We start from the raw sequence: 23416 nt of genomic DNA, 5'->3' as shown, positions 1-23416 counted from the left end.
ATTTCTCGTTGCGCAACAAATGCCCTAAATAACTGGTTTTTCTTCTTTTGACTGTACTCAATAGTTCTTTTTCTAAATTGAGTCTCGCTAGTACTTCTTCATTTGTTTTTCGTGCTGTCCAAGGAATTTTTAAAATTCTACGGTACACCCACATTTCAAATGCCTCGATTCTATTCAGGCTCTTTATTTTTAAAGTCCATGTTTCGACTCCGTAGAGAAGAACAGACCAGATAAAACATTTTACAAGTTTTAATCTCAATTTAATATTTATATGTGTATCGCAGAATAGAACGCGCATCTTAAAGAAACTATCCCTAGCTTGAGCAATTCTCGCTTTAATTTCTTGTTCTGGGTCCAGCTTGCAATTAATCCAACAGCCAAGGTATTTGTATTGGTTTACCTGTTCTAAAATATTCCCATTTATTTTTATAGGTAAGGGGATATTCTGTTTTCTTTGGATCACCATTACTTTTGTTTTTTTTTCGTTGATCTTCATTCCAAACTCTCGACAAGCATCCTTAAGGTGGTCTATAACCCTCTGTAAGTTTGTGTCTGTATCAGCCAGTAGGAGAGTGTCATCTGCATATCTTATGCTAGATATTGGTTCTCCATTAATTTTTATTCCTGTGGAAAGGTTTTCCAAGGCTTGCTTGAATAGTAGTTCCGAGTAAAGATTGAACAGCATAGGGGACAGTATGCATCCTTGCCTTACTCCTTTATTTATACTAATATTTCTAGATGTATGATCGTCGATCCTAATCTTGGCACTCTGCCTCCAATATAAGTTCTTAATTAGTCGGAGATCTTTGCTATCCAAGTTGATGCTCTGCAAGGAATTTAACATTTTATTATGGTTTACGCGATCAAATGCCTTTTCAAAGTCTACAAAACATAGAAAGACATCCTTTTGTTGGTCGTAACACGTGTATGTAGACACATTGCGTAAAAATAAGAGAGAAACTTCTCAACAATTTCAATTAAAGAAAAAGTTGATAAGTGTTTATTTGGTTTTACACGAGACAATATAATCGTATTATATGTCCCTAAAAAAAAATAAAAGTGTAATTATTTTGTCGTCCATGTATCATACAATTCGTCGAAAGGGGGCGTTGTTGCACTTGATCAAAAATGTGCACTTTATCGTTCAGGTCGAAGATGCCAGCGATGGTCTTTAGTAATTTGGTATTCCATATTAGATATTGCTATAGTAAACAGTCACATTATTTTTCACGCAGTTAATCCTAGGATTAGAAAAAATCGATCAGATTTTATTCAAGAGCTGAGAAGCAGTCTTATAAATGAACATTTAGAAGTAAGATTTGCAATGCCAAATTTGTTTAGAGAGTTAGGCTCGAAAAAAGAATTAGAAAATAAAATTACCCATCAAGATCAGACTAGACCATAAAGGCCAGTTGTAAGACGTAGATGTTACTTGTGTCCGAGAGGTAAGGATAACAAACATTCAACATTTTGCTTAGAATGTCATAGGACCATCTGCAAAACACATTCACTTCAGAGAGTTACTTGTACTATGTGCAAAGAAGAGATAAACACTTATAAGTTGTTCAACTATTTTTGTCGCGATATTCTAATGTTACGAAAAAACACTTTTATTTTTTTATATGGTTATTCTATTATGATTATCAATATATAAAATAAAAACAACGTTTGTCAATCGAAACCTTCCTCTGGTGCTGCGGATAAGAGCCTTAAGATGCTACGTGTTCTCGACTTTGTTGTATGGAATGGAAAGCTGGATACTAAAAGTAAATAATATAAAGAAGTTGGAATCATTTGAGATATAGTGCTATAGAAGGATTTTAAAAATACCATGGACCCAGCGAGTTACAAATGCAGAAGTGTTAAGAGGGCTACAAAAGGATTGCGAGGTCATAAAGCACATCAAAACAAGAAAGCTGGAATATTTAGGCCACATTACCAGAGGTGCGAAAAATGAGATATTAAGGCTCAAAATGCAAGGTAAATCAAGGGTAAAAGATGCACAGGAAGACGAAGAATTTTCTGGCTAAGAAACCTAAGAGAGTGGTATAGTTGCAGCTCAGTAGATCTTTGGAGAGCAGCCGCCAATAAGGTACGGATAGCTGTGATGATAACCAACCTCCGATAGGAGAGGGAACTACAAGAAAAAGTTTTTTATATAAACATGCATTTATTAAAAATACAAAAAAAATAATAAATATATTTATAAATAGGTTTTTAAAATTCAGGTCATCTATGATCCCACGCTAGTATTTATGTGGGAGTAAATACATGAGAGTAGTTCAGGGTGTAGTACTTAAGTTTTTATCAGAATTATGCGAATTTCATAGTTTGAAATTGCATTAAACTACAATGAAGTGAATACTTCCAGTAGAAAATGGTATATTTAAATATTACCTATGTTTTTATGAGATTAAGTCACAATTATTGATTGTGATTAAAATTACATTTTTGTTAACTAATGTTTGACATTTGGACAACTCAGGAAATCGTTCTCAAAAAAGTCTTTGTTATTGGTTATGTCATTTTCAAAGTTGACGTGATAGATTCTAGATCTTGTAGGCCAACAGCCCGTAGAATCTACAACAAATTTTGAGGGTGGCGGGAATATAAAATTCTGACTTTGTTGGATGTCCTGTTTTATATGTTAGTGTAAAAATTGTATCATATTTGTAGTTGAGTAACGTAAATTGAGCAAAAAATCGATTTATTGTTGTGTGTATTGTGTGTTGCATATGTGTATTAGATTGTAGATGATGTTTAGACCTCGAATGCTCGGCTATTATTGGTATATTCTTTATGATTTCTTTTAGTATTGGCTAATCAAAGCCGGCTACATTCTGCTGATGAGTTTGCTACACATTTTGGAGCAAAAAAATGTATGCCTTCTATACTGTAGTAAAAACACTGTCATACTCTTCTTATATGGATTATATTCAATTTTTATTATATTATAATTATCATTATAATTCTGGCCTTACAACCCTGTGTGGGTCCTAGTTTTCATTTCTATGACAGCCTACTAAATTATTTGCCCCATACAAAGATATCTGATCAAAAATTACTGTAATATTGCCTGCATATAATTATTATTTTTAGCTACTGCTATATCAATTCCATAATCAAGTTGTACATAATCTTGAAAATAAAATTTATTGTTTACTAAGTGATCTGTGCATCCTGAATCTATATAAAACAATAATTCATCTTTATTTCTTAATACCTCAGATTCTAATTTAACATGATCGGTCAAAAAACATACACTATTTTCCTGATTGTAACTGTTGTCCCTTAGATCTATGTAATTTTCTTGGTTTGAAGATCTCTGTCTTGATTGGTGACCATTACCTCCTCTTTGGTATCTAAAACTCATTCCTCTGAAACTTCCTCTTATTTATTTCTTTATTAAATTCTCTCATAGGTGCTCTATTATACGTCTCTGCATTCACTCTACAATCCTTTTGCATTATGCCCTGACTTGTGACATCGGTAACAAACTATGGTTTTCATTAAAAAAACTGCTGGTTTTTCATATTTTGTAGTACTAGATGAAGATGCCCTCTTTCTTTCCACTTCTGATTAAAGTTATTTCTTTGCCAATTCAATTGTTAACTCTTTTGGATCTTAATTTTCTAGAATTGCAATGACTGTTTCGAAGAATGGTGGCATAGAGAGTAGTAAGTTACATACTAAATCTTTCTCCCTCATTTCCACTCTCATTGCTTTCAATTGTCTTGTTACATCGTTGAACTCACTAAAAAACTGCTCCAGATCATCGACCACTTTTAATTTCATAGATATTAATTTCTTTCTCAAAATCATTTGTCCAGGTTTTTTCATATCGCTCTTATGCCACATATTATAAGCTGTTGGTTTATCTCGAATAACCTCTAATTAATTGTCATCTATACGTTGTACAATTATTAATCTACAAGCTCTATCTTTCTGTTTCGCTGCTTTTAGGACCCTTCTGTATAATTATTCTCATTAAACTCCGTAGTATAATACATTGTTCAACTTCTTTTTTATCAAAAATGACTTTAATTCTATATTTCCATAAAGAATAATTGGCCCCATTCCAAAGTTCAATATTAAATGTATTTACTCTACTTGCCATATTTTATTTCTATAGAGTTTTCTGGGCCTAAAACCTGTCGGATTGAAGATTAAAACTCTCAAACTCTTTGTTCCTTAGCTTTATTGTATACTCAATATCAATACATACTACTCAAACATTGCATATTTCTACCATGTGCTTCAGTACCATAACCTATACTTCTTAACCTCTGTTTCTGATCATCTGTCATTCTGATTCACTCTGTGACACAGAACATCACAAAAAGGATTAAGGGTAGTATTACACTCTACACTTTCTAGTCGTCCCAATCTATATTTACTCCCCCAATCACGTATTACCATATTTCCAATCGATTTTGTCTACAGTTTGTCCCAAACCCTTCTTTCAGTGCGTCACTAATTTTGACGTCATATAGGATTTTAAGAATGTCGAGAATTATTGCTTGACATTTTAGTTAAATTTGACAGTTGCAGGATGGTAATCTGTCTTTTTCTAATTGAAAATAATTTAATAATTTTAATATTAGTCTTTGTTCTTTTTCGATATATCTCGGCATATTTAAAATATTTTTATGACAATAAATACAAAATTAAATTTTTACTGTAAAATGTCTGATAATACTAACCTGCAATGACAATTATCATTTTATCAGTTGACATTGTGAAAGTACTGTCACGATCGAGACAATCTGCGTCAAATTATATTTATGCGCATCATTGATTGGATATCTACTTAGCGTATTCTAAACTCCAACCAATTATACATCCGTAAGTAGAGTTAGCTTTACGATAAATAATTTTCTAAGGTCTATGTATAATAATCACAGACTCACGTTTTTTTCTGTCACTTCTAGCTTAATGTGTTACAGAGAATTCGATTAACTATGACGCACTGAAAGAAGGGTTTGGGACGAACTATATCATCGATTTCCGTGTATAATTTGTAAATTTATTTATGTTTAAAAAAGTATTTGTATTTACATATGTTGTTGTTGTTTACATATGTTGTAAATATAGTTTTAATATTTCTTCCTGTGGTCTGTATTTCCTCTAATAAAACATTTTGATTTTTTTTGTCGCTTTTGTTTATAAAGTATTTGATAAATTTGACAAAAACTTCTACTATAGATTGTCTCAAAGTGACTAGTCTATACAGGGTAAATGCATAACATCGATGCCATACTTCTTTGCAAACTTGTACTATTGATTATTATAGATTAAAGATTTAAATAAAATCGAATAAAATAAAACTAAAATATAAACATTTTATTTCTGTATTGTTCCGTTCAAAAGTTAAGGGGGGAAGGAATTTTAAAAACCGCACTATATATGTTGGCAGTAACAAAACGTAGGAATATCCGAAAATAACACTAATAAATAAGTTGAAAATAAAAGAACTCATTGTATTTAATTTCGTGTGTAAGTAATCGTAATTGTACACCATTATATTTAATTCCTTTTTCTGTCAATCGCTGTCACATTTAGTTTTTGCTTCACTATCATCATCATCATCATCATTATTATCGTCACTGCCATCACTATCTCCGTTATTTATATTTATAATAATTAGTTCGATATCATCCAACAAATTGTCAATTTCCCACATTTTTTTTTCTGTTTCTATTACGTGGTTTACGTAGTTTTTCCATTTCTCTGGCGTAATGACTTGGTACGCTGCTGTAATTAAATTTCGCATTTCAGCTTCTTTAAAATTCGAGTTGCGTCCAGCTATGTACCGTTTCACTTCACTCCAAACCATTTCGATGGGATTGAGTTCACAGTGATAGGGTGGGAGCCTCAGAATCTTCACATTGTGCTTTTTGACAATATCTTCTATTATGTACTTGTCATATTTTGCTTTGAAGGCCTTGACTACATTAAGTAACTCGCATTTTAGATAGTCTTCTTAAAAAAATAGGTCCTTTGAGAGAAGCCATTCTTGAATATCTTTTTTAGTGTTGAACTGTTGGGAATTTGTTCTGACTTTCTGCTGTGATAGGAGGCATTGTCCATTACCACAACAGTTTTTTCTGGCAAATTTAGCATTAAGTTATTTTCGAACCAATCTTCGAAGGTCAGTCCATTTCGTCGTGGTAGTCCTGAGTATTTTTCTTTGCCAAAAACGTGAGCTCTGCTTCATCAACAAATCCACTGGTAGATCCTGCGTGCAATAAAACGAACCGTACACCACGAGCTGTTGGAGCTTTTAATCCTGTTGTCAGACCACGAACAAAAGCATGGCGATGAGATGTAATTGTTTTATCAACCCATTCTTTTTTCACACTGTACCCGATATTTACCCATGATTCATCCAAATACACTATGTTGTATCCTTCTGCACGGTATTTACGAATTACGCGTAAATAACGATGACACCACGAGATGACTTCTGATTTTTCAATCAAAATTGAATTTCTGCCACGTTTTATAATCACAAAATCCATATCACTCAGCAAGCGATCTAGCGTGGCCCGTGAAAAGTTGGGCAAAGTTTCTTCAACATTTACAACAGCTAATATGGTGTTTATTGTTGCTGGTATGTTGTCACGAAAAAATTGATAAACTATTCTACGAATTTGGCCCCTGACACCTTCATTGTACTTGTTGTCACGAGAATTACCAACCTTTCGCTTCTTGGGCCTGCTCTTTAGAGATTGCAATCCAGCAGGTGATGAATATTCCCGTCGTATGCGAAACAGCGTCTTTTCGCAAACACCACTCATTTCTGACACTTTCCTAATTACACTTGATACAAAATCGTTGTTATCCTGATTAAGATGATAATTCTGCTTCTCTTAAAGTTTCAGAGCTTTTCCACGTTTCCATTGAACAATTTCTTCCATTTTTCGGTAAAAATTCGGAGTCAAATATAACAATAGACAACAACAGAAAATAACAATAATTGCCAACAGCAAATCACAACAACCGCCACGAACAAATAATAACAATAACAAAACAGTAAACATTACATCCAAGATGGTACAAATAATCGTAACTCGAATATGTTTACGCGCTCCGAAAAACAAATAAAGACTAATTAAGGCCCTGGATGTATTAAGCTTTTAAACATATTCTGTACAAGAACTACTCTAATTGCTTCTTAATTACTGAATAACTTAGAAGAAAGTATTTGCAGTTGATATCAACCAAAATTACAAATTCCTTACACATTATGGCAGTAATTAGCATCGCAGGGACATAAATAACATTTTAAATTTGGCAGTTAGTAGAAATTACCGTAATTATTTTAAACTTTGACACAAATGTTCATTTATTGCACATTTTATTATACTACTGCTACTAATAAAAGATAAAAGTTGATAAGAAAGATTAGAAACAAATAATGTATAGTATTATGTAAAATTATTAGCAAACGATATTTGTAAGTTACATAAAATTGTACGTTAGGACTTCTTGAGAACTCCTGGTTTAGTTCGTTTATTTTGAAAGATAGACAATAGAGAACGCCATCGCTCACTGCATAAAACTGGCAACGTCTTGGCGAAATTCCCATAAGGTTAGCATTGCGTATCTTACCCTTTACATACTAGTCACTTTGAAACAAAGTATAGTTTGTAAAGTTTCCATTAATAACTAATAGCTAATAACCTTCGGGTTGATGCGAATTTGTAAATAAAAAAAAAAGTTTCCATTCGCAGGAAAAGGAATGGTATAAATTAAAAAAAAATGTAGCCTAATGGAGATAATTTTATTAAAATGTTGAAAGAAATACAAATACTCAATAAAATGTTATTTTATAATATAATGTTAAACTGATTTCCTTCTTGTTGTTGTTTTTAGGAGTCACGAAAAACAGAAAAACATTTGAATTTTCTCGGGAATGATTACAAGTGGTATAATCAACCTACACCATCTACACATAGGTATGAAGTTGATTTATTTTTTGTATTTGTTTATGTTTTCTTACCTTTGATTAATTTTATGGCAATTTAACTAATCTATTATTAATTTGCCATAGTCCAACAATTTAATGAAGAGGGTGATTTATTGGTAAGAACTAATATTAAAAATGTCAAATGTTGGGAAATTACAAAATTCAAGCGGCGTAGTTATTTCATTATTTTTTTTAGGATTAAGTTATTTTATTCGAAATAAATTTTATCGTGATGTCTCTGTACGTACTTTTGTCGCTCTATGAATTTCGTTAATTACTCAAGTCTTGCAGTAATATTATGGGAATTTAGGTATACCTTTTTACCCGACTCAAGCTTTTACCTGAATTAACCCATTAGCGCCCACAGTACTCATTTAAGTACTGCTGCTATTTTGACATACTAGTGCCATCTACAATAAAATAGTTGCCATTCTTAGTAATTACAGGAAACTAAATACCCCTAAGACGCCAACTTTAACAGATTTCGTTGAATGATTCAGCTTGGTTTGTTAGTTTTGATTTAGATATTGTTTATGAGGTCAACACGTGAGTTGTTTATTTTTTCGACATGGACGTTATAAATTTACAGTAAGTTTCTTTCATTTACTTCTTTTTACGATCAAATGGTTTACGTTAGTTTATAATAAATTTAGTAAAGTGCTTAAGTGATTAATTAATCATAATTTTAATTATAACGTGATTTATTTGTTGTTAAAATTAGGTGTACTCATGTGAGTACAATGGGCGTATGGGAGAGTATGTTTGATATTTTGCAATTTTGTTACAGATATGGCATCTGTAGACGATTTTGAGAGTATTAGTGTTCGAAATTTTTATGAAAAGAGGTACGACGGTTTACCTTCTGCTTTAGAAGATATTCGTGCTTCTAATTCGCGGTATGAAGTGAATATGGTTATTATTCCTCTAGACCCAGATATGCTTATTGATGAGGAAGACATTGAGGATGATAACCTTATAGAAGGAAATTTGACACTACCTAAAGATGTTGTAGGAGAAATTGAAGTTCATTGCTCTTCAGATGAAGACGAAGACTTAGAGGATGTACCTTTGGCACTGCGTTTAAAAAGAGTACGAGAACAAAAGAGTTTAGGTCCTCAATGGACAAAAACTTGTACAAATAATAGTATGGTAGGAACATCGGGGTGGAATGAGCGGTTTGAAATCGTTAAACATGAATTACAAGACTTAAATGAAGTTGAGATATTTGAAAAATTATTCACTGACGACATATTTGATAACATAGTTACACAAACTAATTTATATTCTTCTCAATGCAACAACCATAGTTTCTTTGTGGCCAAGGCAGATATACAAACGTTTTTCGGTATATTATTACTAACAGGATATCACCAACTACCCAGTGAAAGAATGTACTGGAGTCTTTTCGAAGATTTAAATGTGCCGTTTGTTTGTGCATCTATGTCTAATAGAAATAGATTTCTAGATATAAAGCGTTACATTCACCTTGACGACAATACAGCATTACCAGCACATGATAAAATGGCAAAAGTTCGACCTGTGGGGTATTTTTCATGAACATTTATGTGTTGATGAATCTATGATTAAATTTTTTGGGAGACATACCAGTAAACAATTTATAAAAAGTAAACCTATTAGATTCGGCTACAAAAATTGGTTGTTATGTAGTGCCAATGGTTATTGTTATGCCGTAGATACTTATTGTGGAGCCAAAAATATTGATAAGAAAAATAGCATACCATTAGGATCACAAGTAGTTCTGGATATGGTAGACCACATCGCTTGCCCATCTGACCATACATTATTTTTTGATAACTTTTTTACGTAATAACTTTTAAGTTACGATCTGTTTTTACGGAAAAATTAAAAAAAATTGGAATTAGAGCTACTGTAAGAGACAATCGAACAAAAAGATGTCCCCTATCAAATGTGAAACAACTAAAAAACCAAAACAGAGGTTATTTTGAACATCGATATGACAAGTCTCAAGGTATATTATTTGTTACATGGAAAGATAATAACATAGTGACTATGGCTACAAATTACGACTGTATGGAACCTGTAGCACAAGAAAAACGATGGTCAACCACTGCTAAGGAGAAAGTGAATGTTTCTCAACCTGCTTTATATAAAAATTATAATAAGTCCATGGGTGGTGTCGACTTACATGATCAGCAACTAAACAGTTACCGCATCGGAATAAGAGGGAAAAAATGGTGGGTGCTTTTTACTAATCTTATAAACATGACTGTTGTAAATAGTTGGAGATTGTATCAGCTGGCTAAAGGTCAACAAACTAGTCTTCTTGATTTTCAAAGAGTACTTGTACGACAATATTTAGGTTGTAATGCTAAATCAATGTATATGAAATCCAGACCTTCCGGAAATACTCTGCCTACCGTTAGAAAACATGAAGGAGGACACTTTCCAAAAAAACTTATTAAACAATTAAGGTGTGCTCAGTGTCATCAAAGAGCCAGATGGAGTTGTGAAAATTGTAATATAACCCTTTGTATTGAGAGAGACTGTTTCAAAACTTTTCGTTTCAATTAATTTTTTGTTAAGTACATTATCTATTAAGTCGCTGTAGTGCCCAGTGTACTCGTTTGGGTACATATCTATATCTAAGTAATTCTGTTTTTTTCAAATACAGTTACATTTGAAGTTTTGTTACAAATCATATTACCAATAAATATCTAATGCAAAATATATTAATTCTTAAAATAAGATACCGTGGGCGCTAATGGGTTAATTTCTTAAATCCACACATATCATTAAAAAATGATTCATGTTATCTAACAACTGGTATCGACAAGGAAATATGCACTGCAGCGGCGATATCTGTGGCGATCGTATTACATCGATAGTAATTAAATGGTCTGATATTATTTAATACGAGTACTTAGTAGGAATTACATAGCCGGTAAATGATCAATGACAAAAATGTTACTTAAAACATAAGTACAGTTTTTGCAATCACTGCCAAATTCGCAGCAGACTTAGTGAGTTACGGTAGAACGGTTGTTGGGATGAATATGAGTCTCCTGAACAGTCATTTTAGACTCAGCAACAGTTTTAGGCTCATTTTAGACTTTATAAATTTATAAACATTATAAATTTATCTTTTAGGGCTAACATTGGAGAATATAATGTTAATTTTATATAGAAAAAAAAAGGAAACTGTGTTGCTTGTGCCATTGTGAAATATTAACAAAACGAGTTCTAGTAGTCGCCAAGAAAAAGCCAAAATCTTTAGGCTGTATTAAAGAAACTAACCATTAAAACCGGTACATTCTTCTTCTATTGTAGCCAAATCAATAGGAGAAGAAAAGTGGATGAGGTACTCTAATAAGAAAAATAAATAGATCCAAAAAGATTACAGTGATACATTCCATAAACCGGCCTAAATTGTAATAGTTAATTCGTCCCGCATGCCTCAATATTTGACTCGATATTATGATTGACAGAACATTTTGAATGGTTCTAGTTTTAGAGATTTAAAACTTGGTATATATTTCTCTTGGTTTGAAAAAAAAAACTTCGACTTGAATTTCTGTACTCTTAAAATCTTGAAGTTCAAGTCTTGAAACTTGATATTACAATCAAGAATTTTGCCAGCATCCTTGGAAGTTCCTCTATATCAATATATTCCGGTATAATTTATTTATTATTAGAATCAGTAGTATAAAATTGCTAATTTTTAAAAAATTTTAGAGACCAGGTAACATCTGTTATGTCAAGAAACTTAACACTATCTCCGTCTGCTTCCTCGTCATTAGGAAAGCAAGAAGATGACACAAGACACACAAATTCTCCGGCAATGAAGAATGAAGCTTCATCAAATGGCGTAGAACTACCTTCTGCTGGATATCTTTCTCGTGACTCATTCAGACATAGACATGGGGAATCGTACCTGAACTCTGCTTTATTTACAACATCCAGAACACCAAATGACTTTACCATATCTACACCTCAGTTTTCACGCTACAATTGGTCTACTAAGTACAAAGATGTCGCAAAGAAGGCAATATTGCCTGCCAATGCACTAAATTCAAATGGTACTAGAAGACAATTATTTAATGTGAGCCACGCACGTTCAAACGTAGAACCACAAATCAGTCGATCATCGATGGAAAGATTTTATGGAAATACGCCCGAAGAACTTTCTAATGTAAGTATTGTCTTAAAATCAAGACCGCATTATTTCTTACACAGTTCTGAAAGATCTGATGGACCGTTTGGTTCTAAGTGAGGTTTTTAATTTAAATTTCTATTTTGCTCTAAACATGAAGAATATTATAAAGTTACGAACATTATAACATAACTAACGTTTCATTTTTCTTCTTTTGATACTTATCCGTTACAGCTTTTTAGTAGGTAATTACCACGGCAAAATTTAACGTTTTGTTATAACGGCTGTTAAGTTTTTGTGCAAAAATGAATTACTATTAATTGAATTAAAAATATTTGCATCCACCTTCCAACTAGCAGCCTATTATCAATGCAATCTCCTAATTTTAAATGTATGTAACAATGTGAGTTTCATTAACCACGTTATGAACGTAGTGATACTGCAGTGGGGTGTTGTACTATAAGTATTCAAAATTTTAGAATAGTTTATATTGTATAAAGTTAAGTAATAATATATAATTTAAAAAAAAGTATTTTAATTTTATAATCTTTGAATTTGGTACAAATTTGGCACTTAATAACGTTTACATACAAGTTGTAACTTGTCTCGTAACTAGTTATAACAACATATTTGCTTAGGAAACGAAATCTTTTCCTCCATCTATATTTTTATCGGCCTGTTAACTATAGTCCTTTTTGAAAAAGCATTTTGTGACTATGATACGGTTTTGTTAGTTAATTTCATTATTACAATAGTTTACAAAACCTGGAAAGACTCATAAGTAAAATAATAATGTGTAGTAGGGATTACGGACTCTCGCTCAATATCAAAAAGACGAAGTTTATGAAAATTTGTAAAAACAACCATAATACTAACGAAATCTTGATAGTAGAGGGCCTATGGGTCAAAAGAGTAAAAAAGTACACTTACCTAGGAACAGAAAATAATGACTACACTGCAGAAATCAAAGTCAGAATCGAAAAAGCACGTTCTAATTTTATGAAAATGAAAAAGGTCCTATGTGGCAAAGATTTAACATTAGCTCTTAAAGTACGCCTAACAAAATGTTACCTATACAGTGTACTATACTATGGAGTGGAATCATGGACGTTAAATCTAGACACAATGAGACGACCTAACGCCTTTGAAATTTGGACCTATTGAAGAATTATGAGGGTTTCCTGGGTAGATAGAGTTACGAACAATGAAGTACTGAGAAGAATAGGTAAAGAGAAGGAAGTTAAACTTACAATTAAAGAAAGAAAGCTACAGTATCTCGGACATGTGATGCGGGGCGAGAAGTATGGCATCCTGCGACTCATAATGCAAGGAAAGATAGATGGCAGAAGAAGCATCGGAAGAAGACGAATTTTATGGCTCAAGAAACTGAGAGAATGGTTTGGATGCTCAAAACAACTATTTAGAGCTACTGCCTCAAACATTAAAATAGCCATGTTGATTGCCAACCTCCGTAGCAGAGATGGCACCTAAAGAAGAAGAAGAATTATTACAAAATTGATTTATAGATTACTCGGAGTTATCTATTCAAGAAAATCTTAAAGTAAACTAGCGGAAGAATTTTTGGTAAACGTTCTGAATAACTCAGAAAATGTGAAAAGTTTTGATGAACTACGCTTTTGTTTATATGACCATGGAAGTGTTTCTCTTGTGGAAGATGTAATACCAATATCTGAATGCAAACGAGCATTTTATGTGGTGTAAACACAATTAATGTGCCTAGATGATGCAGCAAAAAAACTCAATACTCTTTTATACAAATATCACATAGATGAGACTCTCTAGGTCTCTAGTCACAAAAAGTTTTAATTTTATGCCTCCAAGCACAGACTTAATACCACCATGTAAATGTAAAGATTGTTGTAAAAACTTATGCAAATATAAAAAAGCTGAGATTTCCTGTACCTATGTCTCAATGTAGATGCATGGAAGAAAATGTTTTTAAAAATAACATTAATAAATAAGAACAATTTCTTTTTAAGTTATATTTCTGAGATTTTCTGAGTTTGTCATGATTTTTTCTCATTCAGTACAAGAAATTAAAGTAAAAAGTAAATAGATAGAACTTTATGATAATTATAAGAATTATATGAGAAAATTGTATTAGTATCTTCAAAAATGAATATAATGTAAAATATTAACTATAATTTATATCGAGCGGTTCGCGCGTGTACATTTTCGCTTCGAGTAGATCTTGAGCCTTGAGCGCGCTATTAAAATATCGATGTATTGGCCAAAAATAAAGTTTACGAACATTCTTGTTTACTTTAATATTAATATAAAAGTTTACGTTTGGCCCTTAGACTATTAGTTTTTATTCAGCCTAATGTCTCTGTTTTTTGAGTATTTTAAAAGGTTTTAAACAATTACATTTCTTGTATTCACGTTAATTTTTTCCCATGGCTAACAATTCTCTTATATAAAGGAAGAGCTTAAATTATAATCTTTCGCTTGTTTCGTTACTTTTGTAACTTAACTTATTATTCAAAGATTAATCATATTCTGATCACTTAATTTTAACTAAAATTTTCTATTGTAGTTCACATTAAATAGCGCAAATTTAAATTATGATGCAATTACCACCTATCAGCAAGCAATGGAGGAGCACTATGGAAACGGCAGTGTTTCTAATGTAAGTTACTATTTCTTTATACTAGTGTTTTTGGCTAAATTTACAAAATGGCTCCCGTAAATGTAAAAGCATATGAGATCTTATATTTTTGCGATAAAACTGACATTAAAAACACAGTACATTTTGAAAGTAGAGTTTACCCAGCATTAATAGATTTGAAAAAAGCAGTTAACTGATCGTTGTCATTAAAAACATTTTACTCTACTTAACGTGCATTTTGGTTTGTAATGATTATATTGTAGTCTAAGAAATAAATTTTTTCATCATCTATGTATTGGCGCAAGACCAACACCAAGACCAAGACTGTCTAAGTCGCGTCTTGTTCTTGCATTTGGGCAACACTAGTCACAATAGTAGATATTATATACCCCACCGATAACGGTAAAGTAGAAGAAAACGGTCACTTCGGAGCTACAAGAACTACAAAAAAAAGCTACACGAAACACGAGAAAACGTATATAGGAAAGAAATTATATTGATGGGAGAGACCTTAATGCAAGAAAGGACAGTGACAAAAAAGTAGGCATACTTGGAGAAAATGTCTTAAATGAGAATGGAACGAGTTTGATTCGTTAAGAATATGTAATGGTTCTTTAGACTTAGGTTAGGCCTCTGTTTTTAAGAAACGCCGTTGAGAAAACTAAGTAAAAATGGTAATCAATACAGAAATTATTGACATTTTACTATACAAACCTTCCTCATCGTTTATTTAAATTTGTCACATTCTAATATTCCAAAAGTATCATTTTATATACTCTACAAATTATGATTTGCCAAGCTCTATTTAAGAGACTTGCTTTAGATTTGACTAATATGCTCTTTTGGTCGCAATTATGTAATACAGTAGACACAACAACCAAAAATATAAGAATTGATTTACTTAAAACAAAGCAAAAATGTTAAGATATTGAATAAATACTCTAAGCTTTCTGTAAATTATTTCTCTATCTATATTGACTATATTGTGAGGTTTTGGCTAAAATTTACTGTTTTAGTTTACAGTTAATCGTGCAAGCTCAAGTCTAGGCCCTATTACCGCCTATCGGCAAGCAATGCAGAAGTTGTATGAAAATGGAAATAAAAAAGTTTCCAACGTAAGTACTTTTATTTCTTTATATTAGTATTTTCTGTCCAAAGCAGTCAAATAGTTGACCAATGTCTTTCGTTCCTTCAAAATTGGCAATGATTTCCGCATGTTTAATTTTAGCTGGCAATATTACATCAAAATCTCTGAGAATCTTCAGAAAATATTGAGCCTTGTTTAAACGGAGGGCTGTATAAACTCACTAAAAACACATTACTGCTATATAATAATAAACTTAAACTAGCAACAAATGAAGTCGAAATGACTCATTAATGAACAGAGATAGAACAGGTAGGCTTCAGGGCAGGATATGGCACAAATGACCATTTGCTTATCATAAAGATCTTAATAGAAAAGTGCATCGAGTACAACATGCCACTGGTTCTTCCATTTGTCGATTACGAGAAGGCTTTTGATTCTGTAGAGTTTGAAACAGTACTGGAAGCCCTAAATCAAAGCCGAATAGATTACAGGTACACGACACGAATCAAAACCATATACGAGAACGCTACATCAAGTGTACGACTACACGAAGACACAGAAAAATTCAGCTTAGATCGAGGAGTTAGACAAGGAGACAATATTCCACCAAAATTGTTCGCGACAGCTCTAGAGTCAATATTGAAAAACACTTATTGGCAAGATATGGGCATCAATATAGATGGAGAAAGATTAAATCATCTAAGGTTTGCAGATAATGTTGTATTAATCGCCGATAACTTACAGGATACAGTTTCTATGATACATTCGCTTAAAAGTCTGTCTAAAAGAGCAGGATTAAAGATAAACTTTGAGTAAACTAAACTTATGACAAAGCTCGTAATGAGTGGAAATATAACTATAGACAATAATACCATACAACAAACAGACACTTACAAATATCTGGGACACGAGATCAAAATAAGCAGAGACAATCAAACACATGAAATAGAGAGGAGAATAGGCCTGACATGGGCAGCATTTGGCAAATTAAGCCATATTCTAAAAAGTTAAATTCCCATGTATCTCAAGCGAAAGGTTTATAACCCATGTGTTTTCCTGTACAAACTTATGGAGAAGAGACTTTAACACTCACGCAAAAATCTGCGAATAAACTCAGAGTTACACAACGAGCCATGAAATGTGCAATGCTGAACGTGAGCCTTCAAGACCACATATCATCATCATCATCCAGCCTCAAGAGTCCACTGCTGAACATAGGCCTCTTCCTCATGTTTCCAACCCCGTCTATCTTGCGCCGCTCTTATCCAGTTTTTATTGAGTCTTCTTAAATCGTCAGTCCATCTTGTAGGTGGTCGACCGGCGCTTCTCTTGTCTTTCCTTGAGCTCCATTCCAATAACCTCTTTGTCCATCGCCCATCTGTCATTCTGGCTATGTGTCCTGCCCATCTCCATTTTAGTCTGGCTATCTTCTCGATGATGTCAGTCACTCAGGTTCTTCTCCTGATGTCTTCGTTGGTTATTCTGTCTCACAGAGTTATTCCTAACATGGACCGCTCCATTCTTCTCTGCGTGACTCTGTTTGGTAGCAAGACCACATAACAAACCAACAAATCAGGCAAAGATCAGGATTTCAAGACGCCATCGAAAGAACTACGACGCTTAAGTGGAACTAGGCAGGGCACTTAGCCAGAACACAAATGGACAGTGGACAAGACGTATTATGGAATGGAGGAACTGAAACTATAAAAGAAGTCGAGGAGGACCACCGACTAGATGGACCGATGATACAAAACGTGTAGCGGAAAACTGGGTACAAGTGGCCTAGTGTAGAGAACACTGGAAAGAACTGAGGGAGGCGTATGTCCAGCAGTGGACGCGATTGGCTGATTGATGATGATGAAGCCGGATAAGCAAAGAATTCGGACTTCGAATCAATACCGAAAAAATAAAAATACTGATCATAGACAGGACTATGATTAATCTACTACACATACAACAAGTGCCGAATTTTGATTTCTTCATCTACTATTATCTTAGTAAAATTTCCATTCTCAAAAAATTTGGAAATAATCTCAACCTATTCTATCAAAATCACACGCCTAAATTCTCCAACAATGTGCCTATCTAATGATCTACCACATATGGTACATTTCCTGATTAAACTTAAGTTGTTGTAGAACTAGAAAGGAAGTGAGGACAAATGACAGATGTCTGTATCGTTATAATGTATAAATATGTGTATTGAATATGACAATTCGCTTTTTTACTGACTCACTCTATATAACTCTAATATAATTATATTTTTTAGATATCAGAAGACCAAATAAATTGCTGCAAATTATGCAGTAACTCGAACAAGTTGCTGCCATAGTCCACCTAAGTATTTTTATATGGAAGGTATGAATACTCACAGATCAAGGAAATTCGAATTTATCAAGACAATCGCTGTAACCACTATATAACAATTATTTTCGTTTCTATATGAGTAGAATAACAATTTAATATTAAACCATTACATTTTATCAAAAAAGGATTGGTTAGTTTATTAAAAAAAACTTTTAATATCTCCTCTAGTAAAACTTTTTAAGTTATTTGGTTCATTTCTTAGAACTAATTCTTATTTTAATCCTTTTTACGACTCTGACGAACACTTTTGTGAATATTTTGAGGTATTCGTATGGATTATTATTTTTTTTTGTAACAATTTTAAACCCAAACACTTCAAAGACAGATTAATTTTTCAATGTGTACAATGTGAAAAAAATTTTAAAAGTAGCTGTAAGTTTGAGAACATATTGGTGATACTGTTAATAATAGAGTTTTAACTGTTAGTTTAAAAGTTTACCGTTAGATAGGGCTGAATAGCCTAACATTTCCCTCTCCTTAAGAGATGATTCCTCCTGGAACCTTGTCGGGACTGGAACTAGATGCTGGTATTAGCAAATAGACCCTCTTTTACAATTCCCAGTTGTATAAAATTGACAAGTCACGGTTTTTTCTCCGCACCAGTATTTATGCAAATTGCAACAGACTATTACCTGGGTTTCGGTGTCTTTAAAGATCTACTACACCATTTTTCGGACAAATTCTAATTTGCGGCACGGTGGCAGGGCTGATTTTGCACGTTGGACTCCATTACAATTGAAGTTATGCTTTCCATACATCTTGGTAGGTAGATTGGTCATGGATAGTGTCTTTTGTTACCAGATATAACAGGTAACGTGATGTATCTTGGAGTTTCAAAGCTTTCCCGGGAGCTGGCAGTTATTGAAGTTCTGCAATTCAACCAAACTCCTTCGAAAGATATATGTTAACCCTGGTGTGTCTTTAATACTGGCCGGGCTGGTATGAGCCGGTGAATAGTCATCTGGAAGCGCGAGTAGATCTTGCTCCTTTTCAGGGGTAACACCGTGTCTTGCTTTACCGGTACCTCCGTATGCCTCCACGAATTTCTCAAATGTGAGGTCAGGTATTTGTGGACCTGGTTTACTTTCACTTTTTCATCTACGTCGTGGTCTCCTTCGAATGATGTTGTGACCTTCTTCGTCGCAATTCGCTCACATAACCTTCTCCGAGCTACATCTTCTCCAGGTCAACATTTAAACAATAGATCACAAGGTAGTCGCATCTCGCGAAATAGTACTTTTGCTGGTGTTTGACTTGTTGATTCATTAACAGCGGATCTGTAGGCCATTATGTGTGTTAGTCCCAGTCTCGCTGATAATTGGACACCATTTTCGTCAAATACTTGCCAACTGCCTTATTTATTTACTGTACCATTCCATCTGATTGCTGTTGATCATGTTCTACTCTCATGTAATTCTCTCATGTGGTTGATCTACTAAGATCAGTTCTTGTTTTCTTCATGCCTAGTCGATCACAGATTCCTGGAATAGATCGCTTTCAAAGTTTTTTCCTTGGTCACTATGGATCTCCAAAGGCACTCCAAATCGGCATACATACTCTTTGATCAACACATCGGCAATAGTGGCGGCTTCCTGGTCTGAAATTGCATAGATCTCGACCCACTCCATGAAGTAATCCATTACAACCAACATGTACTTGCCTCCATTTTCACATTCTGGAAATGGCCCATCCATGGCCAAAGCTATTCTTTAAAATGGACTTACAGCATTGTATTGTTTCATAGAAGACTTTCTTTTTCGGTAAGGTCCGTTACTCGTAGCACAAATAGTACATTTCTTACACCAGTTCTTTACATCGTCGGAACTATTCATCCAATAAAACCGTTCTCGAATTCTCTGAAGGGTTTTCTTTACACAAAAATGCTCTCCTGACGAATTGCCGTGTAACTAAAGAAATATTTCGGCTATTCTGCTCTTTGGAGTCACCAACTAGGTTTATCGTCTCTGAACTATTATCATTTTCCAGTTCTCGTCATCCATGATAAAGCAAGCTATCATCCATGATAAAGAAGTCCCACTGAGCCCAATACGTCTTAACTACTGAGCATAGGCTTGATATTTCTTGCCACGGATTTGTTCTGTATTTAAAATTTTCTGTAGAACTGTATCTTTCTCTTGTTCTTCTTTAATCTTAGTAGGCGTCCACCCGTTGTTAACCACTATTTCTGCGGCTTACTGCCGCCTGTATACCTAGCTTACTACGGATTAAAAACTTCCTTTCATAGAGGTAGTGATAAAAGTGTTCGACTGATTTCACTACTGCTAGAAGTTCTCTTCTGGTGATGCAGTAATTTCGCTCAGATTTTGAAAGCACTTTACTAAAATATTCAAGGACTCGTTTTAGCCTCCTTAAATCTGAGATAACACTCCTCCCATTCCCACATCACTTGCATCGGTTCATCGGTATCTAAAATAATCCTTCTGGCAGTGGATACCCCAATATTGGTACTGTAATTAAATGATTCGTCAGTTGAAGTTTCAAAGGCAATTTGACAGTCTCCATCCCAGCAGTAATCCTCGAGTCCTTTGTAAGTCGCGGTAATGGCTTAGCGATATCTGCAAAATTCGTAATGAACCTACGATAGTAAGTACATAGTCGAAGAAAACTTCTCACTTGATGTTTGTCAGTCGGCTCTGGCCATTCCTGAATGGAATCGATTTCTGCCTTATACTCTTTGCTGAATATATGATCCAGATAACTGACTTTACTTTGAAATAGCTGGCATTTCTTGGATTTAAAATTAATTGGGCAGCTTTAAGTCGATTAAAAACGTTCTCCAAATTCTTCATATGGCCTTCAGAAGTCTCCTCCAAGACGATTATGTCATCTAAATACACCAGGCATGTTTTTCAAGGTAAACCTCGATAACACACTTTCCATAAGCCTCTAAAATGTTGCAGGAATATTACAGAGTCTTAATGGCATAACATTAAATTGTGACAATCTAGATCCTGTGATCTGTCTGTGGAAGGCTGTCTTCTTTTTATCTACTGGATTCATTTCTACCTGCCAGTATTCAATTTCGATAATAAAAAAACCGATAATGCATACTTTTTTAATTGTTTGACAGGTATAAGCTTTGAACCACACTGCATTTTTCACTACTGGAAGTGCCTGTATACCTATCTTATAATCCCCCTCCTACTTTGTCCATTCTTGTTTTTACCAATTAGCTATAACCATAGGATTAGTGATGTCTAAGAAATTGATGATAACTGATAATTTACCCTTAGATGAGAGATTTCTAAAATTAAGAATTTACCCAATTAAAATTCATTTTGACCCACAACTGAAACCGCCTGCTTCTACAATAATTTTATTACTTTGTGGCGATTGTAAAAACACTATAAATAAAAATTTTCGAAAAACAAATTTAGATAAATTTGCATAAATTTATTTATTCTACCCATATTAAATAAAAAACAATAGTTAAATAGTTACAGCGACTGTCAAAAAAGTACTGCTTGCTCATTTTACTGTTTTTTAAGTGTAGTATTAGTAATTAGTTACCTTATTGTATATATTATAATTAGTTAATAAGGTAAGTCAGGGTAAGAGTGAACGCATTTTTCTAGAGATGATGTTCATGTCACCATTAAAACTGAAGTATGCATTCTAGAATAATCACAATTAGTATATAAAGTCATTAGAAGTTTCTCATTAGTACTGATTTAGTAACACGTGTTAATTATGCAAACATTATCAAATACAATTTTTTTTTCGTTACCTGATCAAATATTCTCACTTGCCCCAGACTGTGGGGCAAGTGGGAATAGCATGTGGCTATTTATGTGTTGTGTATTTCACTATGTACGGGGCAATTGCGAATAAGAAACATAAAATTTAGTGTCAGTAATATTTATTTTTATAAAAAGTCCAAAATTTTTTGATGAGAACAAAATATAAAAGCTAAATTTCCTAGCATACGAAATTCAATCCTTTGAAAGATACACTGAACTGGAACGATTTTCCTCTTCTATTTTCTACAGGATCTGGCAATATCATGACAATATTTTCCCTGGAAACAGTGTCAGTGTCATCATTATCTGGCCAGTAAAATGTATAATTGTTATTCTTCTTTTTCGTGAATTTAACAATTGGATTGTTGTTTTCCTGGTCAAATCCCACTATTGTTCCAATGAAGTGTTTCACAGATTTCTTTCTTTTAACGAATCATCATCTAACGGTGGTCTATATCAGATAACTCGTCACTAGAACTGGAACTATGCTGTTTTCGTCGTCTAGATTTTATTTTCCGCTGATATATTACCCCACTGGTGCTGGGCACTGCTTCAATACTATTGTTTGCTTTTTCTTGTAATTTTTGGTAATAATCATTACTGGTTATAACCTCGGCACCAGGAGTTACTCATGTTTTCTTTACTGGTTCCAAACGAGGCATTGGTTTGACTGTTTTCAAAAGCAAGTCTTCAAAAGAAACCGATGGCGGTAAATCTTCTAGAGTTGCTTCCACATTTTCGTCACCTTGATTCGCAGTTTTGTTATTTATCTCCTTCCAACGTTTATAGGCATCGGGGTGAAATTTATCTTCTTCTACAACCTCATTTTTGTATGGGAATATTCCCGCTTTCCAAAATCCGCTTTGGATGATTTCTGGCTTTGTACCATACCACACGTCACGAACATGTTCAGAAAATGTTCGCTTCGGCATTTTTATTCCTTGATTTCTTCGCTGCAAAGTCACCAATTGTTTGTCCCACTCAGTCTTAAAGGATTTAAACACGGACAAATCTAAGGGTTGTAGTAAATGCGATGTGTGTGGCGTCAACTTGAGAATGGTAATCTCATTTTCACGAGCTAATTCGATGACTTTTGTATTTACGTAAGTGCTGTGACCATCATCTATCAATAATAGTGGTCTTTGTTGTCCCACAGCATTCAAAAATATATTTTTTAATATATGTCCTGTGTTGCCATCCACTGGTCCCATACGAACTTTCCTTTAAATACAATACATGGTGGTACTTTGTCTCCAAATGCATTTGCCGCAGATAATATTGTTACATTCTCCTTACCCGGACCACTCGTAGTTCGCGAACACGGTTTACATTTGGCTCCTAGCACCTTCACTCGGGATGGGTCAACGCATAAGCTGGTCTCGTCCAAATTCCATATTTGCTTAGGCTTATCATTACGATCTAGTTCAACAAGAGTGTTCTTTAAAATCTCAAAATACTTATAAATGGG

Source organism: Diabrotica undecimpunctata, chromosome 9 (assembly GCF_040954645.1).
Source record: "Diabrotica undecimpunctata isolate CICGRU chromosome 9, icDiaUnde3, whole genome shotgun sequence".
NCBI lineage: Eukaryota > Metazoa > Arthropoda > Insecta > Coleoptera > Chrysomelidae > Diabrotica > Diabrotica undecimpunctata.
The sequence above is the reverse complement of the archived record's forward strand: the minus strand, read 5'-3'. Positions refer to the sequence as shown.